We start from the raw sequence: 22692 nt of genomic DNA on the forward strand, positions 1-22692 counted from the left end.
CAAAGCCGCTGTTGTTTCCCCCTGTGCACAAATCCTAACAACTTGGATTGATTAGAGGTAAGAAAATGAGCTGTAATAACACAGAGCTATACTGAGGCTGCTCTGTTTCAAGCCCAGACATCCATAAAACCTGTGTGTGTGTGTGTTCAGGTAAGTGTGTGTTCACATGCACACATGAGAACATTTTCTGGGAGGGGTTAGGCCCTCACTAGAGTCTTACATGTTTAAGTGTCCCCTGGTGACCCACTTCCTGGGGTTGCACCAGATTTACGGCTCTTGAGGTTCTGAGAGCTGGCAGCTGTGGAATGGAGGAGTGGATGTGGGGTCATGATAAAGAGGAGTGGAAAGTTGTTGAAGGAGCGAGGGAAAGAGGCAGGAGAGGGATGATGAAGCGATGGGACTGTGGAAAGGTGGCGGCAGAAGTTGAAATATGCTGGGGCTCGATAAAAGCCTGGAAGGAAGGGAGGAAAGAGAGGGAAGTAGCTGCCCAAAGGCCGGGTGGAGTTAAAAAGATGTTAGGAGAGAGCGTGGAATTAGATGTGCGTGGGGAGGTGGAGGGGGGGGGGGACAAAGAAGGAACTGAGAGCGTCGAGAGAAGAGAAATGAAGGGATGTGTGGGAGGGAGAGGCGTAGGAGTGGAGCAAAGAAGGAAAAAAAGAGATGGAGACTTCTCCAGTGGACCCTCCGGCCCCTCAGATGTTTGTGATTAAAACCTCCTTCCACTCCCATTCACACACTCCACTTCTCACCTTTGCTTAATGAAAACACAACTTTGGATTGATTTGTGACAACCTTGGGAGTGATGGGATCCTTGAAAATGTCTGATTCTGTGTGTGTGTGTGTGTGTGGTGTTGGAGGTATCCATTAGTTATAAACCAGGCAAGCTGCACCTGAGCTCTTTTTGGTTTGACTTTCAAGAAAAGGAAAGAAAAAAAAACCTTTGCAAGGTTATACAAAGTAGGGAGATAAAGTGGATTTAGACAATCATTTCTTTGCCGCTGCGCTTTGGGATGCAGCGTTTTTACAAACATGAACAAATTGACCACATATTTCACAAGCTGTTGGACTTTATTGAGGAATGCTTAACACGGTGTTTCAAGTTTATGCAGGGGATTTGGGACAGAATCCAAACAGCGAACAGCAAATGTTCAATCAGCTCAGCAGGCTGCGAGGAGCAGAGGGAGCGGCGAGGGGGAGGAACACTCGCAACGGATGGCTGGAAAGACGGACGAGAGACTGAAATTCGACCAAATACGGGGAAAGTTGACTGAGGGATGATGGACGGATAGATGGATGGAGAAATAACATTTCATCAAGTGAATCCAATTTCAGAAATTTTAACTCCTCAGTCTCTTGACAATTAAAATGAATACTACAGCTTTTAATTTGGTTTTTATTGCCTCACCTGTGCTGTTCATATCCGTGCATGCATTACTTTTCATTTCTGATGACTGTCAGCCACTCACACAGAGATGTGGACGACTTTGCAGAGAGATAATCCTTTAAAAAGATATCATTTACAAACCCCGCCGGATCATACTTGCTTATTAACCTGGACAGCAATTATTTTCAATCTGTTTGATACCATAATGGTTTTATGAAGTGGAAAAAAAAGGAAGAGGAAGATAATGTCAAAGAAATTTTATTTGCAAAAATGATTAGGGGTGTAGCAGAAAACTCAATGAACTGTTAAGCAAGCATTAATTTGTTCACTGACTGCAAAAATGTGAACACAAAATGTAATATGAGTCATTAAAATTCATTTCTATTCTGCTTTTAAAGAAAAGAAATGAAACCTTCATCACCATTGCTAATCGTTAGACAAGTCTTGTCAAGTCTGCATCACCTCCAGACTGTTATTATTGGCTCCTATTAGCTAACAAGCAATTAATTCACATCAGAGCTTTTTTCTTGTGCCAGATAAACAGTAAATGGCAAGGAGGCTCTCTTGTGGATTTAGTTTCGACAAACTCCGATACAAGAAGGAAAAGAAAAAAAGAAAAAAGAAAAACATGTTGCCGAAGTGCAAACCATCACTCCCGAGGGCCTCATCAAAGGCAGGAGAGGAGAGGAGAGGAGAGGAGAGGAGAGGAGAGGAGAGGAGAGGAGAGGAGAGATCTGCAGGAGAGCAGGCGCAAAACAAACGCGCACGATTAAGGTTAGGGTTACACACAATCACACCTACAGTATAGATCCTGAGAAATGGAAATAAACACCGACACATTTAGTTGATCATCATACCCTCTAAATTTCGTTTTTTTTTAAACAACCGCTTAACAAGCATCTATCATAATTAGCCAAATTAATTCCCACATGCACCACATCATCATCAACACCAGCTTTTGTTCACGCTTGATTACTTTTATACATAGCAATAGCTACCCCGCATTTAACATCTCTCTCCCACACATTCCTCCTCAGTGAGCACAGCGAGGCAGCCTCGGAGGGATGATGGCTTTCATCTGTAATAAAAACAAGACAGGACACAGTGTGCGAGTGCGTTAATCAATAACCATTATCACAACTTCTCACCTGCTCCTAGCCTTGTGCAACGCCTGCTCGTGGTCTGATGATTTATTCGGAGGAGATTCGATGTAATGACTCAGAAGACCAAAAGACTGAGCAATGGAAAATACAGTGCTTACGGTAGTGTGATAATGTGTGGCAGCAACATGCACAGGCACAGTTTGAGGGGCAGCTGCTCCATCTTTTTGGGCCCCCACCCCCCAAGCTTTCGTCCAAGTAAGTATCAAATGACATATAGCCTACACTGGAGAGACCATTATGTTCCACATTAGAAGGCAAGCAGATAATGACTACATTTTATTGCACCCAAAGCTACCACAAGCAAGGATTGTAATTGTTATATAAGGCAAAGTGTACTGTATGTCTACCAGCAGTGCAGCTATATGCAAAATGTTCTTGTATTAATGTCATTCATTGCCACAGATGTCCTAAATTCCATTATCGCTTCAAGAGTTTACCAGCAGAAACACAAACAGGAATGTGTCAAGCGGGGTGAAGTGCAGTAAAACTGGACAGTTGTGATTACAAGCTTCTCTACAATGTTTTGGCAACGACTTGTTGGACAAAATGTTAAGTTGTTATAACAGTGATAATTTGGTGCAATAATAATCAGAACAAGGGTGACAGCAGCGACAACAACATTTCTTGGATTATGAAAGGAAAGAAAAGCCATATATGTGTGCTGTATTTCCTATAAATGCTAACTTTTGTCACAACTGTCAGGGTTTGAGGGGTAAGGCTGGACCCAAATGCAGCCAACACATAGGAGACGGTGCAAAAAGGTTTATTAACTTAAAGCTTACACACAACACTGGTGAAGCACAGGGAAGAACAGGGAAACACAGGAACTTAAACCAGGAGGCAGGAACAGGCAACATGAACAGACCGAGGACAAAGCAGACATGAACAGCTTTGCGACCAACCAGACATGAACAGGCATGTGAACCGACGAGGAAAAACCCAGAAATCAACAGATAGACAAACGAACCAACCCAGACAAAGGGGAGCACAAAGACTATATAGACAAGGGAGGCAAGGGTGATTGCACACAGGTGAAACACATTAGGGCGGGGCAGACAATCACCACACAGAAAGAGGACCAAGACAGGAAGCAAAAACACTGAGACACACAAGGAAACCAATTACAAAATAAAACAGGAAGTGAGAAAAGTCCAAACAAAACTAACAAAAGGTGTCTGCCATAGCAAACCATGACAACTTTGCTCTTGCCACCTCTGATGTAAAGATTCAGGGAAAGGAGGAACGAGCAAGCCTCCTACAGCAATCCTAATAAATATGATTTTTAACCAAATCGTTTTAGATGCCTTGTGTCTGAGTCTGACTTAAAATAAACACAGGAAGTAAACCCATGGACCCATGGAACATTCTCCTTATGAGCAGTTCCTAGATTACAATGGTAGGTTCCCAACTCTACACCAGAGCTAGTGAGTGCAAAGTTAGCATTGAATCACAATGACCATATTCAAGAATAATACACCATGTTGGAATATAATGGAATTTTAATCAAATAATTACAATAATCTACATAATACATATAACTATATATTTATCAGTTTGGTGTAGAGGGGCAGTTTAGCCAAAGATGGCAAAGAAGCAGCCACTTTAACCCACTATGGCCCTATCCAGAGCTCATATTAACACGCGTCTTCAAAAATCCGATCAAAAGTGGACAGCTATGTGTATATAAGTATGTCAGCTCACCTCTGGCATTAGGAGGCATCCACACATGTGTCTTGAGTGACCACTTGTGATCGGATCTCACTTCCCCAGTCAACATGCGAATAAACACGTGCGTCATTTCCATTTGCGTTGTCATTTTTAACCAGCAGTGCAGCTCCTGTGTCTATTCTGCTGGAAAATAGAAGAAGAAGGTCTGTATTTCTTCTAATGGGTTTTCAAAAGTTTTCTGACAGGGGCGTCGAGTGGCGCAGTGGGTTGAGCATGCGCCCTATATGTAGAGGCTGCAGTCCTCGCTGCAACAGGCCCTGGTTTGAATCCTGCATCGGACGGCCTTTACTGCATGTCATTCCCCCTCTCTCTGCCTCCCCATTTCCTGTCTCTCTCTCTACTATCCTGTCGTATAAAGGCACTATATCCCAAAAAAATATACTTTTTCTGACAGCACGGGCAAGGCCAGCTTATGTGATTTGAAAACGATTATGTTCCCCTGCTTGCACGCCCGGACATCAGTTGAGTAGGCGCTCCTTCAATGTGGCCCAGGAAAACTTTTGCGTTCACCCTGCTAAAAGAATGTGGCCACATGAGGCCCACACCGCCTCTGAATGTGGTCTGAGTGATCGGATCTCAATGTGTCCTGGGTCTGTTCAAACCTGTACTTAGAGCTGTCCACTTGCGATCACCCAGGACACATGTTACAGTCTGAACAGGACCTCTCTGTGTACGTCCCTGATGTGTGGCATGGTTTGGGCGGTTCCAGAGTGTGATATGTCTGTCTAATGTCATGTTTTCTTTTCTTTTTTTCTTTTTTCTTTTTTTTTTGGATAGACTGCAAACACATCACAAGGAAAGTATTCGACAAGATGTCACATTATAAATATGTCTGGCCTGACATTTGAGAGAGGATTTGACAGAGCAACTCATTACCAAGTGGAGTGGAAGGAGCCACATACTGTAGAGTAATGCAGGAGAGGCTATTTGTTTTCCTATTTTCCCAAATCTCAGTGCTGACAATACAGTTACAGACAGAATAGGCACAATACCTGTGGTATTTCAGAAGTGAACTGTGCCTTAGTTACTGTTTGTCTTGTTGATATTGCATCTGTGAGCTCTGCTGTCTTCCTACAATTTTCACCACTTTTCTATCTCCATCTCTATCTCCTCCTCTGGTTCTGTCACTCCTCCCTCCACTTCTTCTTCCTTTTGTCTCATTTTCACTGAATCATTTTTTGGTCTCTCCCATCAATTGTTTCTTCCCTGTTTCTCTTGCTCTCTCTCTCTCTAGCTGCCAATTCTCTTGTCTGCTGCCTCGCTTGCTGGAAAGGTGAGCGTGTGTTTCACCAGTCTACTGTGTGTCTGGCACTTTCCAATTAGCTTGTATACCTGCTTCTGGCTGTGTAGGAGATAAGATTGAGCTGATACTACCAGGCTACTGTTATCTCTGTTTTCCTCCTGTCACACACAAACATATACCATCACACACCCACACGCACAAATGCAACCACATGAGCACACGCTCGGAAAATGCCAGGTTACTAGCTCCCAGCGCTACAGATGCATTGGGCAGATAGATATAGTAGGCTAACAAGGGGTGGACAAGTGTTATAATGAATGCATCAGGGACTGTCACACGTTTTCAACTTGGCGTGCCTGAAGTTAGCGTAGCTTTGAGTGCTTCCTGGTTGCCATTTTGCAGTTTTGTGTGCTTGTTTGCATCCACAAATAGCTTCTCTTTCTTTTTTTTTCTTCTTTCCCTTCCTCTCTTTTGTGCGTGCACGAGAAAGCGCGCGGGGTCACGTTTGAGAGTGTGCGTATATGTTTGGATGTTTGCTGGTGGCAGGGTGGTGGGCCGTGTGATGACCCCCGTGACCTGCCCAGACTGTTGAATAATAAAAGGCTATTCAGACAGTCACTGGGTGACAGCATGAAAGGAGCAGCCACAGAGAGGGACGCAGCGAGGGGAGGGGAGGGGGAGTAGGGAAGTTAGGGCAGACTGGCTGTCTTTGTGGGAGGTAAGGGACTCTCATTATTTCTCTCAGGCTCCTCTCTCACTCCCCAGCTTCTCTCTCTAAGTTTCCTTTTCTGTTCTTGTTTTGCGTTTCCTTCCTGTAAGTCCATCTCTCCCTCTCTCTCTCTCGCTGTCTCTCCAGACTCGTCTTTCTCTTTGAATCGATCCGTTTGTTGTCAGCTCAAGCTTCATTTTCTCCATGGTTCCTATTTATTTCATGCACCTAACTCTCTTACTCCATTTTTTTTTTGCATCACATATCTGTCTCTCCTCCCTTCCCTGCTTCTTTCCATCTAATCTACTTACTCCTAACAACCCCTCATGTCTTATTTCTTTATGCCCTGCTACTTTTTCCTCCACTATCCTTCTTTTTCGCCTGTCTCAATTATGTGTATCTCTCTCTCTCCTCCCTCCCTCTCAGCTCCTCCCTCTCTGTCTCATTAACGATGCTGTCTACTAAGGAGGTGATTAGCCTGCTTCGGCTCTAATTAAAACACAGAAAGGGAACTAAATGAGACCTGTGATTTGCGGGTTTGTGTGTGTGTGTGTGTGTGTGTGTGTGTGTGTGTGTGTGTGTATATATATATATATATGTGTGTGTGCACCTTTATCTTTATGCTCTGTGTGTGTGCGTGTAAGTCACAGCCACAGAGGCAAAATCCTAAACAGTCAGCAGCTCTATTTCGATATGAAGTGCTAACAATTATCTGGAGCCTCTGATAGATGTCGCACATATGTGAAAACGAAAATGGATTTCTCTGAGAGCGATGAGTGTTTAAATTAAGTCAAAGGGAGGAAAAGGGAATGACCAAAGAGAGACAGAGTGAGAAAGGAGGAACATGTGAAGAAGAAGTGTGTCTTCGTCTGCCAAACAAGTCTTTTTGTCATAATATAGCCTTTTCATTCTTTTTACCCCTATTCTTTACACCTTTGAAATTAAGTGAAGTGCATGAGCATTATTAATCACCGACTGTAAAAAAAAAAAAAATTCACATTAAATGTTTGGAGTTCAATAGTATCATGTGTGGGAAATGTATAAGAAATGGGAAGAAAAAAAATGTAAAAAATCCCAGCAGTGGGTATCTAAAGGGATGGAGCTGATCTGAAGTCTGCCATTCCTCTTGAATAATCCGATTTCTTTTTTCTTTTTCTCCTCTAGTGTTGTTGGTGCTGGGAAAAAAAACTGTTATTCACACATTTCTGTCTCTACACTGTTTCAAATCTTTGCTTGCGTCACCAACAGCTAATCGAATGAGCCGCCATGAAAACACATTATATATACTGTAAAAGCACTGTATCATCCGCTTCTTGTACATAAACATTTTTTTCTGTACGTCTGACTTTCTTCATATGCCAATAACTCCACGTTTGTGACAAGTGTGTGTGTGTGTTTGACTCCATGCACGTTTGGTGGAGTGTGTACATCTGCTAAGGGTGAGACCGTAGGCATGTGCTAATTGCTGAAAGGGTCCGTTTATTTATACTGGCGTGTTGTCATCAAAGTTGCCACATTACTATGATCAGAGTGCTACATCTGCTTCTAACTGTTCATCCAGTGGATAATTATCCCACCCCTCTCATCTGTTTGCATGAGGAGACACATCAGGATCTCCTCTTTAGCTGCTGTGTGGACCCGCAGCCCTCACAGCAAAATCTATGCTGTAATGGGTTCTAAATGGCTAAGATGAAAAAAAAAAAAAAATAGGAGAGGAGATAAAATGTATGCTTTAACGAGTACTGTGCACCTCTCATTGAATGTTATTTATCTACAAGCAATAAAGATAGTATAATTAAGAATGATAATTTTCAGTTTGAAAGGACATTTTCAATTGGTAATATTGTTAACCTTGTGCAACAACCTGCATCTGCGCCTTCTTACTTCAGAATGACCACACAAAGCATCCATGTCTGTATTTATGCACTTTTCAGAGCATTTTCATAGACCAAACCTGTCAAAGCCCACTTGACCTTCCTCCCTCATTTTGTGCAGCCACATTCCTTATTCTCTTTCAGTGTAACATCACCCATTGTCTGTGTTTCAGTTACTGGAGTAGTTGAGGCTTGTTTCCAGTGGATCTGTATCTTTGTGGGACCAGGGTATCAAAGGCAATGCTGCACTATGTCAGCGTTTAGACCTTTTCTCACCTCCGAGCAGAAACGCCAAGGGCCAGAGAGAGAGAGAGAGAGACGAGGGGCTCGCGATCTGACGTCTGATCATATTAGGCCTGACTGAAATAGGGCATGAGGCTCATCCTGCTGTGGATACACAGGCATGTGAGAACACACACACACAGACACACAGACACACACACACACACAGACACACACACACACACATACACACACTTTATTTTCCTGTAGGTGAGGTGCAGGCACGTTTGCTCGGCTTATCTGAGCAACACAAAAACTGACTCTTTCTCTCAAGAGAACTGAGAGCAGGTATGTGACTTAAAGCAGCGGTTCCCAAACATCTTTAAACCAAGACACCCTTTGTGGTGATTCCCTTTTCTGTGGCTGGCCCCCATGCAGCAGCTCAATATGTCACTGTGCAGAAATGCTGAACTAAGTCTAAACAAAGAAAAAGAAATATTCTGGTTGGTTGAAGACATTTTATTTAGTCTGTTCAAAAGTAAAATGAGCAGTTTAGGTTTTCAAAGATGCAGAACACACCCACATGATATCATGCATGCAATACAGTTTTTCTTTTAATTTAACTTGACTGTTTTTTTTTTCTGCAAGTGAGGCATTCATGTGTAGGCCAGTAAAATTTGCCTCTGCATAAAAAGCTGTGAGACAAGTAATTTTCACCATGTAACTGTAAGTTTACTTGCTTTGGCCGCCTCAGAACGTGCTGAGGGTGGAGATGTATCTGCATTTTTTTGAGTGACAAATCTTTCTATCACTATTAACAACTAACAGTTGTTATTCGTGACCATTGTGCATCTGGAAAACTCAGAGAAAGTGTTTTGCATTACTATGACAACGGCCAACCGTAAGCTGTTGTCATCAATCTAAGCTGTGGAACAACTGCATTTTTAAAGGGGAACAGAATATTTTACATACCACAGCCTGTTCACAGGTGTTGGGGATACTATACCACATTGTGGAAAGAAGTTGTGTGAAGCCTTTTGTGGCTCGAGAGGGAGCTGTGTAAAGTCTGAAATCTGCCTCAAGTGATGTCACCTGAGTCAGTGTCGGCCAGGCCTGAAGTTTGAAAATGAAAACTTGCCCAGATCTCTGTAGCCCACTCCATATCTCTCCTTGAGGCTAGCAGCTTGAGGCCACGGTGGGCACCACAAGCACAATACAACTGTCCAACTGTTGGCAGTTAAGTTGCATTGTGGGTAATGTAGGCATCAGATTTTGACAAGGAAGAAGAATATGCGGAACAAAACATCTGCACCAGTTTTAATTATTAAAACTCTTTCCGTTATGAGTCCAACAATGTTATCAAAGTGCAATGCTAAATCAGTGGAGCATTTTTAAAAGTTTTTATTACAATGATTTAGGTTTGATGATTAAGCTTTATTGTCATTATAAATGACAGGATTGTACAGTGAAATGCAGTTTTAGCCCCTTTCACAATATGGAAATGTAGTTAGCCTTGTTTTTATGCAATGAAACACTATTAATAATGTACAGTGAAAAAAAAAGTAAAAAACTGACATAAATCTTGCAGCACCCTTGGCCTATCCTCAAAACACTCCATGCTCCTGCAGCACAGACTTTGGGAACTACTGATTTAAGGGATAATTCTTATTCATTACAACTTGGGTTTTATTTTTGAGGTTTTGCAGATCATTTCTAACCCTCATTAAAACCTTGTACTGACCAGTGTAATGGCTGAGATCTGGGAGAATGGTGACATAAGCCACAACAAAGTCAGATTAGCCAAATTGTCTAAACTACTTTATCTGGGGCTAAGACTGAAAGTGAACATTTTGGGTCACTTCACTGTTTGCTATTCGTTTCCCTTCCAAATGTTCTTTGGAAATGTTTTCCATGTTTTCAGCAATTAACTTGGTGCATACCATCTTACTTTTTCCCATAAACACGATAGCCACAACAAACTCTCTGCTTTAGGACAGATGGTGACTGGCATTCAAAGACGTAGTTACACCAAACTGTAAGAGTGAGTCGACGATGTTGATGACGACACTCTGGTGCTGAAAGTTGTAGCGATGATGATGACACAGTGACGACGATGGTATTGTTGTCATAACAACAAATCCACTCCGGTGATGGAGACAGATCTGCATTGCTCAACACTCCATCAAGTGTGCCCCCATTGTGCTTCAATCAGGGCCTCCTCTCATTACTCTTCATTGAGCCAATGAGTTTGACGGCGGAAGAAAAGGTGGAAAGTCCCCTCCCTCTCCTCACTGCATCCAAAAAAACAGAAATCAATTTCATCTATTGGACCCTGCCCCATGGCTGGCTGCTTAGTCTTCTTTTGATGCAGAGCACACACACACACACACACACACACATACGAACCTCTCTGACACCTCTTTAGCTCTCTTTTGTTAGCCCTTCATTGCCCATGCCATATGGCAAGTGAGAAGGATCCAGTGTGTGTGTGCGCGCACTGAAATGCGTATGTGTGTGAGTAGACTGAAGGGTCAGAGGGGGGTTATAGGAGGCTGACCCGCTGACAAAGACTCCCCACTCCATCAGTGATCTCTATGAATACATGAGGACAAGCCAGGCTGAATGGGAGAGCAGAAGCCGTGGAGAAGTCGGTGGCAGAAAGAGGAGGGGTACTGGTGTTTGGATGATGGGGGCATTAGCAAGATGGATGTTAGGGGGGATTAAGAGAGAGAGAGAGAAAATTAAAGAGACAGGGGGTAGATGGAGAAAAGGGGGGGAACAGAACTGTGATTAAATTGAGAGCTGAAGAGAAAGCACATGTGAGAAATAAGCAAAAATGTGTGCTTACAAAGGCTTAGGACTGTGTGTTGAGCGCATGTGTGTGTGTGTTTGTGTGTGTGTGTGTGTGTGTGTGTGTGTGTGTTTGTGGATCTGAGTTACCCGCTGTGTGCTGTGTGTTTGCGGGGGATAAGAGGTGATCCCTGTGGCACGGGGATCTACAATAGGCCAGCAGGTCTCTCTCTGTGTGATGACAAGGCTCTCGGGGTCCTATGCGAGCGTCTGTGTGTGCGTATATGTGCGAGTGTGTGTATCCCAGCAGGCTGCTCTCTATAGGAACACCAGTCTATGGGAGTAGAGAGATTCTCATTAACCACATCTGACAGCCAAATCAGGGAGCACGCAGTGAGGTAGCAGGTCAGGAAGTGTTATGAACTATTCTCTTATTGCTTCTGAAGTTTTTGTGTGTGTGTCTGCGTGTGTCTGTGTGTGCGCCAAAGTTTGTTAAAAGAACATTTTACATCTTTGCCGACCACATGAAATCGCACAAGTGTACACTTAACGATAGCAACATTCCACACAGTCCCGATCCAACAATTTCCGTCGCTCTTTTCCTATGCAGATAAGTGCTGATAAGCAAGTGTCTACAAAAGCTCTGCTCATAAAGTGCCTCTTATTTAAATGAGAGCAAAGAACTAAAACTCCTTTCCCTGATAAGTGCCTCTGACTTCAATAATAGCACGTATACATGTAAGTGCCTCTGACTTTAAGGACAACAAGCGGCTAGAGTAGTGTGAGACTTTGAGGAGTACAGAGGAGGGAAAAATAGGCCAAGACGATGGAGACGTTAGGGATTGCTGCTAGTTTTGCTCCCACTAACCCAGTGCAGCCGTCACCACGGTTACTCCATAATGGTCACACTATTACACAGCGTTGCATAAGATAGATAAGACTACGAGGAGGCATATTCACCACACCAAGAGAACTATCTGCTGATTATGTGCATGTGTGTTTGTGTGTGTGTGTGTGTGTGTGTGTGTGTGCGTGTGTGTGTATCTGAATTGGCAGTAGCTGGGGGAGTGTGGATGAAAGTGGTACAAGATGAGATGAGAGCAGGGAGAATGGGAGAGAGGTGTGATTGTGCTCTGTCATCTATGTGTGTAGGCGTGTGTGTGTGTGTGTTGTGTGTGTGTGTGTGTGTGTGTATCGTGGCTAACTGCCCTTTCCATTTAGAATGAACGGTTTAGACTCTGGCGTCATAACAGAGCACTATGGGAAACAAAGAGCCCTTTCACATTCACAGCCTCTGCTCCTCTCTGCTTCCTCTATTTCACTCTGCTTGGTTTCCTTTCCCTGTCTCACTTTAAGCCCCTGTTATTTTTCTACAACACTAATATATTAGGTAATTCCCTGCCTATTTCCCCCCCACAAACTTAAAGTAGCTTTTCCTACTTTCTCTCATTTCTGTCTGCTCAGCAGCTCTGACTATCATTTCCTTTTCTCTGGTCTGCATTACCTTTCCATATCTTTGCTTGACTATCATTTATTTTCTGTCCTATTGCCTTCTAATTCTTATCTCCTGTGATTTTCTCCGCCACCAAATTATTCTCAATCCCTGCTTTCCGCCCTCACACAACCACCAGCACCACCACCACCACCAACCCCAACCAGCTCCCTCCTTCACATCTGTTTCTGTGGCCCTGGTCCATGAGATTGAATGCCAGCACCCTCCTCCCCATTATTAGCAGAACACAACCCTCCGACTGCCCACCTCCCTGACTTCTGTTGCCTTTTGTCTTGCAAACTGGCCTGAGCCTTTGCTTCTTCTGCAGTGGACAAAACCTGACATTGCTGAATAGACAGCGGGACAGTTGGTCGGTTTATTGTCTGTCTCTGCATGCGTGTTTGTGTTGTTGATGTGGCTGTTTGGTATTTGTGTCTGAGCATATGAATGTCTATCTGCTCAGTTGGGGTATAAAAGAGTGGTCATTTGTTTACACAGGCCGAAGTGAAGCCTTGTGCTGTGTCTCAAGACGGACAGACCTGTTCAAATTTTCATTTTTACATACTACAGACATATTAAAGACACATTCTGTGATTGCCTTGGTCTAATAAAACATATACTGAGCAGAAACAGGGTTCGTCTGGATGCGTTTGATCCTGTGGTGGGTAAAGGAGCTTATTATGAGCAAAAGAGTCAAAAATTAGGTCAAGAGTTGTTTGATCTTTGTAAATGTAAGGGATAAAGTTGATTGCCTACACCTTCGCGAATAGTTTTTCTTCTCTGAAATGTCTCACCAAACACACTCACACACACACACACACCTTAACCTAACCCCAATTAGGGCATAAGCCATTTTATATTGTGCTCTCTGCAACTGCACTGAAATCAAATGAGGTACACCAATTTTGTCCCCAATTATACAAGATATCCCCAATTAACTGGTGTGAAGTACAAAATTTGTTCGAAAATGTGGCCTCTCCAGAATGACAGAAACCACATACACACACGCAGACACACATTGTAGGCCAAAGTATTCTTATTTTTAATTGTTGTGCTTATAAGAAGGTCCATAAAAAGCTCATGCGTAAAAGCCTCATGTTTAAAGGAGTTATTTTTAAATTTTACTATTGCTACATATCTAACATTTGCATTAACAGCTGTTTACTTACAAGTCTAAAAGAAACGTTGCTAGTTCAGCATCAAACTTCATTCCTTTACTCACTAAGAACTGGTGTCTCCAGAAGTGGAAATCAATGTTAACTCAAAAGTTAGCATGCCAACCAGCTAGCCCCTGCCTGTCATATCACTTTCTGAAAGCGATTCACTGTATCCTCCAATCTTCCCTGAAGACTTAGCGCTGCTCAGAGGGTGTATTATAACCTCTTGTCTTGTAAATGCATGGAACAATCACCACCATCCACTCCCGGCAGGAAACCACGTTTGGTGGAAGAGAAAACTTAGAAATAGCCCCTCTAATGCTAATCATGCTATCATGAGATGAGCCTTGTCTCAACAGGCATACAGTCAATTGAGGGATCATCCATGTGTCTTTTTTTTCCTTCTACTTGTTCCTTTTTTTGTAATCTATAAAACACAAATGAAATAGAAACCATATTTGGCGGCAGAGAAAACTTACAAATAGCCTCTTTAAAGCAATGAGCACTGAGCAAAAATATGGTGGGGCATTTGTCATTCAAGTTACATTGATGTAAACTCACAAGCCACATACAGGTCATCTGCCATAAGGTTCTGGTTTTTACAGAACAATATGATTCACATATCGAGATGTGTAAGTAGCTTTTGTGACAGACCTAAAACAGATTAATAGCTGAGCATTGTGGGGGCTGAGCAATCATCGTTTTATATCAACCCAACCATCTGCACGCTAACGCAGGTACTGTATGTAACTACATTATGTGATTAAAAGGCAGACTGCTCAGAAAGCTTGGGGGCTGTTTTAAATTTCATTTTAATAGTAGATCGAACAATGACTACTGTATTATCAATATCTCAACAATAATAGCTTCACTGAAAAAGAGAAAAGACAATCACTCCAACATGTATTGGTCCAAATAGAAACATACATGTTTCCATAGTACCTACAACAAACATGAATACCTTTCTGTTAACAACTTCATGAAAACGATAATCTGTAAAACATGGTGTCACATGGTGTTGTCTTGGAAACTCAGTGCAAAATTGTGAAAAATATGCTTATTCAATTTGCTGTAGATAAAATCATTACTTTTGTCTTTAAGCTAGCTGTTTCTGCCAGCCTCTAGTCTTTATGCTAAGCTAATCACCGCCTGGCTTTAGCGCCACACTTTAAATATCGTCACCTTCCTAAAATAATGGCCTAAGTCATGTTTTGACAAAAATGTTTTTTTTGCCTAAATCACCCCCTCATGATGCTGGCCACCTCTGGTAAAATCGCCTGAATCCTCAGTTGAGGGAAACATGCAATTCTACCCCCGGTTGTATAATGGCCTATGTCAAAAGTGTGACTCTTTTGTTGAGTTTTTTGTGTTTCCTGAAAAACCTGAAAAAATGACTTAGGCCATTATTTTAAGAGGGTGTCGATATAGAAATTAAAGTGGTGGAAAGCAACACCAATGTTAACTCTTGTCTCCATCACGGCCCTATAGGCCCTATAATTTACACTTTTATTGTGTTTTATTTGAAGTGTTGATATCCATAAGAAGATATGCAGTATATGAGGTTTTAAGTACCAAAAAACATCTCAAAGTAGTTTTACATCTCACCTCTCAGGCTTCTCTCTGGAGCTCAGGTCAATGAGCAATGATGTGACTATTTTCTGACTGATCGAATAAAAATATAGTAGATTTCAGGTAAACACTGCGAGAAATCAAATCCTGTAGGGTTAGATGGTGGGCCGGGCTTGGGCCATGGGTGAGGATGGTAACTGCATTGTTATGACATCACAAAGTTAGGGAAGTCCTGATGGCTCATATAAAGGCTCAGTTTCTGAATATGGGCTGTGTTCATTTCTCTGTGGACTGAGTGCATTGATATTTTCACAGTATTAATTTAGAACCTAGACCTGCTTTATAATCAAACAACACATGGAAATCTCACTTTGTACAGTATGGGACCTTTAACAAAATAGAAGTGTGGTGGTAGCCTACTTGACATGGCGACCTGAAAAGTCAAATCATATTTTTGTAGAGAAATAAGATTTCATATGTATTCTTTGTCAGTAAGGATTCAGTATAGCAGATATAATTTTTTTTACTTTACTTGGTGGTTAAGCAAACATTGAGCCCACCAAGGGTATAATTAAGGAAACAGTAGCCAATTGAATTGTTAGGTAAACAAGGCAACAGCAACAAGAAAGCAACCGGGCAAACTAACAAGGTATTTTAAGGCAGCTAAGACAGTCTGACAGTCTGAGTGTGTGAAGTAAATACAACATTTACAGTAAACAAGGTGCTTGATGAGCCAGTGAGCTGCAGTTGGCAGGAAGCACAGTGGTGGTAAGCAGAAGAAGAACAGGTGTGCAGGAGTGACAACCACAGTGAAGGCATCTAGTGGGCAGGTGAGGCATGATGGAACATGAAAAATAAACACATTATACAAGAGGCAGGGGGATTAAAGCTCGATATTACCTGGGGATCTTGAATTGTAATACTTGAATTCTAATAAAATAGAAAACAGGAAAATTCAAACCAGACACAAAACTAAGTATTTTTGTGGTTTTCCTTGTTCTTTCTTTCTTATTCCAGGTCAAGAATTTTTTGGCTGCAGTGAAAATTATTAATGAGACCATTTTGGTTGCACATAGGAGAGGTTCATCCAGCTATTCAGCATAGAGAGCCATTACAATTGAGATAATCCTCGGGATTTGGTCAGTAAGTGAGTGAAACAGAGTCTATGTTTATTCTGGGAAAATGCGCCACGCTAAACACAGACATGGGTGGCGAATTCCTAAATCCCACGAGGTTCCTGCTTAGTTTTAGTCAGTGCCAACTGGGCATAAGGAGGAGAAACAGAGGGAGAAGAGGGAGGAGGAGAGGTGCAGATGTTGCCATGACAGTTTATTTCAGTGCAAACAACGGAGCATTTAGAGCAAATTCAGGTCTGCTGTGGGGTAAAGCAATGTTCTGTGTACAAATGACCCATGGAGGAGTATAACTGTCACCAGAAAATGAACATAACATCAAGAAAATGAAGATTAATATCTCTTAAACACCTGCATTAAGCCAAGTGTATAAATATTTCCAACAACAGCCACATTTTCCATTTCGCATGGGCACATTTTGAATATTTATATTTATAGAAATGAAATGAAAGCAGTTAGAGCGAGAGAGAGAGAAAGAGAGCGAGAGAGAAAGAGAGAGAGAGTACTTCAACAGCAGCACATCAAGAATGCTCAGCAAAATAAACATTGAAAACTACTTCAACCAAACTTAAAATCACTCTTTTGTATCCTTTCTTGGAGCAGTGAGCAGAGGACGGCAATGACCCTGCTGCAATTTCCTCAGAGAGAGCCAATTTGACATGATCATATTTTGATGGTGAAATCATCCTCCAAGCTGTGAAAAAAAAATATTCCAAATGACATCCTAGCGTTCACCTCCCACCCCCATGTGTACAGCCCCCCCCCTGTGTCCTTTCACTGCTTGTCATGTGTCATGCTTTACTTTTCTCTCCTAATTTTCTGACAAGACCTGTTGTTTTCAGCGAGTTAACAAAGAAATATGATGTGATGATCCCTCTACGGGAGCAGCGTGGTAACAAAGACGGAGAACCGGCCCCAACCCTGAGGTGGAAAAACAGAGCCGTCTTACTGAGTGTGATGAATATACTCATGCACACACACACACACACACACACACACACAGATAGTCACACGTCTACTGTAAAGAAAAGCATTGGCCAGATATTCTTTGATTTTTTTTCCCTCTCATGCCCATTTCTCCTCTCTCTATTTGCCCTTCAACTTTATTCAACTCATTTTTCCTTTTTCTATTTCCCTTTCCTCTTTCTGCTCTGTTTTATATTGTGCATTAAAATTCCACTCCACTCTCTCGCCCCCCCCCACCCCCCACCCCAAAATACACACACACACACACACCCACATCTACCCCCTCCATTCTCTGAAAGCAGGAATGATACACTGGGTTTAAGCTAAATTCCTTGTCTGTCTCACTAATTGCTTGCTAAATGCATGATGGAGAAAATCATTTTCAGCCAGCATCAGAGTGAAAGAGCCTTTCAGCATTGTTCTGGTTGTCAAGGCAACGCAATTAAAAAAACCCACCAAGAACAAATGTGCACTCAGGATAGGGAGGTTTTTAACACAGGCATCTCTGCCTCTCCCTCCATCTCGCCTTGATTTGGTTTCTCCTTTCCTTTTGAGCGTCTGATTTGGCTCTTGTTTTCTCAATTTTAACAGTTTTGTTTTCGAAAACGAAATTTCTGCGATTCCAGAGCGGTGACACACGTTCCCTTGTGGATAAGGATAATTTGGAACGAAATGACAAAGCTGACCAAATTCTCTGAGAAACTGTGTAAGTTAGGCTGCGCTGACAAAACAATAACACTCATCATTTAGAGACACTCAGCGGACAATGACAAAGTCTGTCTTGTTTCCTTTGCTTTCATGCCAAAACTAATGCTTCTTTCTCTCTCAGCTCTCAACCTCCCTCCTTCTCTTTTGGTATTTTGCTAGTGTACAGTATCCCAGGCATGTACAATGTGAGAAAGCCCCCCCCCCACACACACACACACTCTCTCTTTCTCTCTTTCCTCACTCTCTCTTTTTTTAATTAGTTCCTGGTGTGTTGAAGACCATGGTAGTAATTTACGAGTTCAGCCTTGGGTCGTACTAAACTCCTGGGAGTGAAGGAGAAGACGTGAAGAGAAGAGAAGAGAAGAGAAAAGAAGAGAAGAGAAGAGAAGAGAAGAGAAGAGACAAAAACTTTGCAGTCCTCAGCAGAGCCAAGCTAAACGTGATCATTTACCTCACTCTCCTTCTCGCAGCGGCCCTTCTCCTTCTCTCTCTCTTTCATACAGAACCCTCATCAGGATGATGTATGTGCGGGCGTGGAGCCCATTTCTCCAACCACCTGTGTATTGCTTGCTTGTCTGGCAGTGTAAGATGTCAGCCAGAGCAATGATGATATCATTATTCAAAACATTACACAGATTTGTGGAGCAGAGGCATGCCATGCATTGTAGAAGAAGAAGAAGGAAAAAAAAACCCCAAAAAAACAAAAAACAAGATGAAATCCATGTTCACAGTGATTCTGTCACTGGGGCCAGATGTTGTTATTGCTCTATTTTCCTTTCCTCTGCAGAGAAAACACAATTTGAGAAACTACACGCAAGTGCCAAAACATAGCTTTGGCTTGTTTTGTGACGGTATGTCTTGTGTTAGACTGTCAGAATCAGGTCAGTTTGCCATTGAAATTCAACTCAAAGACTTTCCACTGATGGGAAATAGAAGTTGTGTGACACAATAGTATGTGGAAATTACTCACTACTGCAGCCCCATGAAAAAAAAAAAAAAAAACCCTGCAAAAATTATTTGAACTGAATATATTCATCCACGTAGGTGTGATTCTGTAATTTTCAGAATATTCAACTTTGAACTCATGGCTTTTATGATTCTGCATTTATAAAAATTTGATGTAGATTAGATTTAATCTAGATAAAAATTAAAGATGACTCCACCGGTTATGTACATGTATGAGGAGCACAACTATGCCTGTGAGAACAGTTTTTAATTGTCTTCAAATAACCCTGACGATCAGGCTGATCGTGACATCAGACTTCAGAGTTTTCAACAGAAAGCCTGCGTAACAGTCCAGGGATGGATGTAGAGTTTGAAAGACCTGAGTCTTTTGCTAGGCTGGGAAGGTCTAACAAAAAGATATATCATGAGAAGCGTAGGATTCAGTATTTGTGGACCTTCACTCATACATACAGGAGCTAAAACTCAGGATATTTTGCCCTGTAATGGATTCAGACTTTTCTCTCCAGTGAGTGATATATTAAAATTTAAAATTTTCTGTTGCGCTTCCATGAAGCTGCCTGACTTCCGAAAGACGCATTGTGAACAATGGGCAAATCAGCAGCAGAGGCCAATATATCTTAACTTTTGGTCTTTCAGTCTGGGTGAAACCCCAAATCGGTGGATCCTGCATTTCCCATAATGCTCGATAACATCTTTCATTAGAACATCCCTGCCCGTGTCTTTCAAAGCCCAAACCTGCAATCTGTAACTCAGGCTTTGTGTTATGAATTTGTACTCTCCAAGACAAAATTGAGATTACCCCGATGACATCACTGTGATATCATCAGAGTTATTTTCTCCTCCTGATCTTCAGAAGACATCACAATCATTATTGTTTCACTGAATCAATAATATAACCATAATTAGTGAAACGATCTTCACATGAGCAACCAGACCTGTTTCAGTTGAACTGTGACTGTGGTTTAAATGGCAGGAATCAAAGCCAATTACAAATAACAATGAATCTACACATCTCTAGCTAGAGAAGAGGGTGCCAAAAAAAAATTCTCATTCAGTCTGTGTGTGTTGTGACGCATCATTATTCTAAGATCAGTATCAGGTCTAATCACTGCACTGAATCATTCCTGTTGGCTGGAAAACATCTCTGATCTCCTGTCCTCTGTGCTGAATCTCTAGGTATATATGTGTGTGCCGTGTGTGTGTTAGAGAGAGAGAGTGCATGTGTATTGTGTGAAAAGAGAACTTGTGTGTGTGTGTGTGTGTGTGTGTGTGTGTCCCAATCCCAGACTGCAGTGGTGTGATGGATGGAGTGAGGTGTCTCTCCAGCTGGTGATCGTAATGAAGCTTTACCCCCACAGTGTGTGTGTGTGTGTGTGTATGTGTGTGTTTGTGTGTGTGTGTGTGTGTGTGTGTGTGCGTGAGGGGCGGGCTGACAGGACTAGATTATCCTTTACAAAGTTGTCCTCCACTACCACTACTACTACTACACACACACACACACACACACACACACACACTGACCACCACCTTGGAGATGATGAATGTGGGACTCAGAGTAGCTCTCGGCTCCAGGGATCCAACTTGGAGACACAGAGACCCAGTTTCCTCTTTTTTTAAGTGGGAAAAGTGGAAGCTGGGGCCACAATGGAGCAGTAAGCAGAGACAAAGATGGGTGATGTGCGCAGATGGTGGCCGTGCCCCGGGGATCAGGCTGGTTGATGTTGTTGGGAGTTTCTTTGTGAGTCGACTGGAAGTGTCCCGACCTGCCACTGTGGATCCTGTGAACTGTTGCCACCTCTAATGACAGGCGTTTCATCATTCTCATGATAACCTAACACACACTCCATGTCACTTCATATCTGGAGAGCTACTTATTTCATTCCCATGATGTATCCAGACCGAAAACCTGAATACATGAGTGGAGAACATAGTGAAAGCAAATGCTTCCATGCGGGGAATGAGGTGTCACTGAATGGTTTGATATGAACCATATGCCATAATGCATTTCTATCAATTGTTTTCATATGCATTTTCAATTTGCACATGAAAAAAATCAGAAAATTCCTGAAATTCGAAAAAAAAAGTAAATACAGCATAAAAAGATTTGACATTTGCGTGAGGTGAAGTTGGGGTATGATTATGGGTAAGGAAGGATGGAAGAAAGGCTGTGACCTCAATGTAACTCGAGCTGCCAAATGGTGAATGCCAGATATATATATATATACATAGGCCATGATGTGCAGTTATAAAAAGCTCTACCATACAATACATCCATGGTGTGGACTGATTAGGAGACCTTAAAATTCCTCATATAAAAATAAACTCTAATGTCGTATCGTCATGTTTTCAGGATTAGCACCACCAGCTGTTTATCTAAATGCACCATCTCCTGATATTGTCATAAAAGAAGTGGGCAGATTTTCTGAAAATTCAGGTTTTTCAAGTTTTCAGTACCTTTTTAATGGAAATGAGATCATAATCCAAATGAAACACCTCTGGGATATTTTGGAACAACATAAATGTGTGTTCAGAGCAGGGGTCTCCAACAGGTGGCTCCTCCCCTGTTTAGCTTAGTAGCTCTATTAGCTCACCCAAAGGTTTTGAGAATATTGTCTGTAGAAACCATGGATGCATAGTACAAACTTTAAGCACCACAACTTCACTCAGTAAATCTACTCCAACTAAATCAAATCCCCCCTCTTCAACACCAAAACATTACTACTAAACTACAGCTGTCAGTCAAATGAGTTACATATCAAGTTTGTTTAAATCAGATCTGCTGTAGGCGAGATGCTGTGATAGCAACTCCTCTGATAACAGAACAAATATTAATGAAACTCTTCCAACAAACAGGAAATATGTTGCTATGGATGAAGTGAGTTAAGCTTCGACTGAAACTATTTTTTCTGTGCCCTGAATTATCTATTTTAAGTACCATTGGATGTACTGACAACTATCACTGGATTACTGACTAAGGAGCATCTTTTGAGTTTTGTATATTGATATTGGATGACTTATATAGTCAGATATAAGACATTAGGAGCTCTCAGCCCCTTTTATTTTGTTAAAGTAGCTGTGAAAAAGGGTGGAGACTTCTGCTTTAGACAAAAGATGAAGCTAACTGACAGCTGGACGGTGCGCGTGGTCTGTGGTTTATTTGCCTGCAAAATCCTACCAAAGTGTGGAAGTATTATCAGCAAAATTCAAAGTATTAACAGTAAAAGCACTTATTTTGCAGAAAACTGACCCCTCTGAGTGATATAGTACAATGAATTACATTATGAATACTGATACATTAATGCATAAGCAGAATTTTAATGTTGTGGCAGGTCAAGGTGGCGCTTTAATGCAGTCAGGTCATTTAGTCCAGTGGTTTCCCACTTATGGGTTGACCCCTCCAAAGATTCACAATATACCTTTACTGGGAGCACAGCTGGATCACTATTGTTCACATCCTAAAGACTTCACACCTGACTCTCTCTCTTCTTCAGGTGACCTGCTGTCCTGTGTTTCCAGTCCACTGGGTTCTGCAGTGAGCAAGGCTGAGGCTGTACAGCTTCCTCCAGTGATAATTTTGGGTGAAATTTA

This window comes from Seriola aureovittata, chromosome 3, assembly GCF_021018895.1.
Source record: "Seriola aureovittata isolate HTS-2021-v1 ecotype China chromosome 3, ASM2101889v1, whole genome shotgun sequence".
In the NCBI taxonomy this organism is placed as follows: Eukaryota; Metazoa; Chordata; class Actinopteri; order Carangiformes; family Carangidae; genus Seriola; species Seriola aureovittata.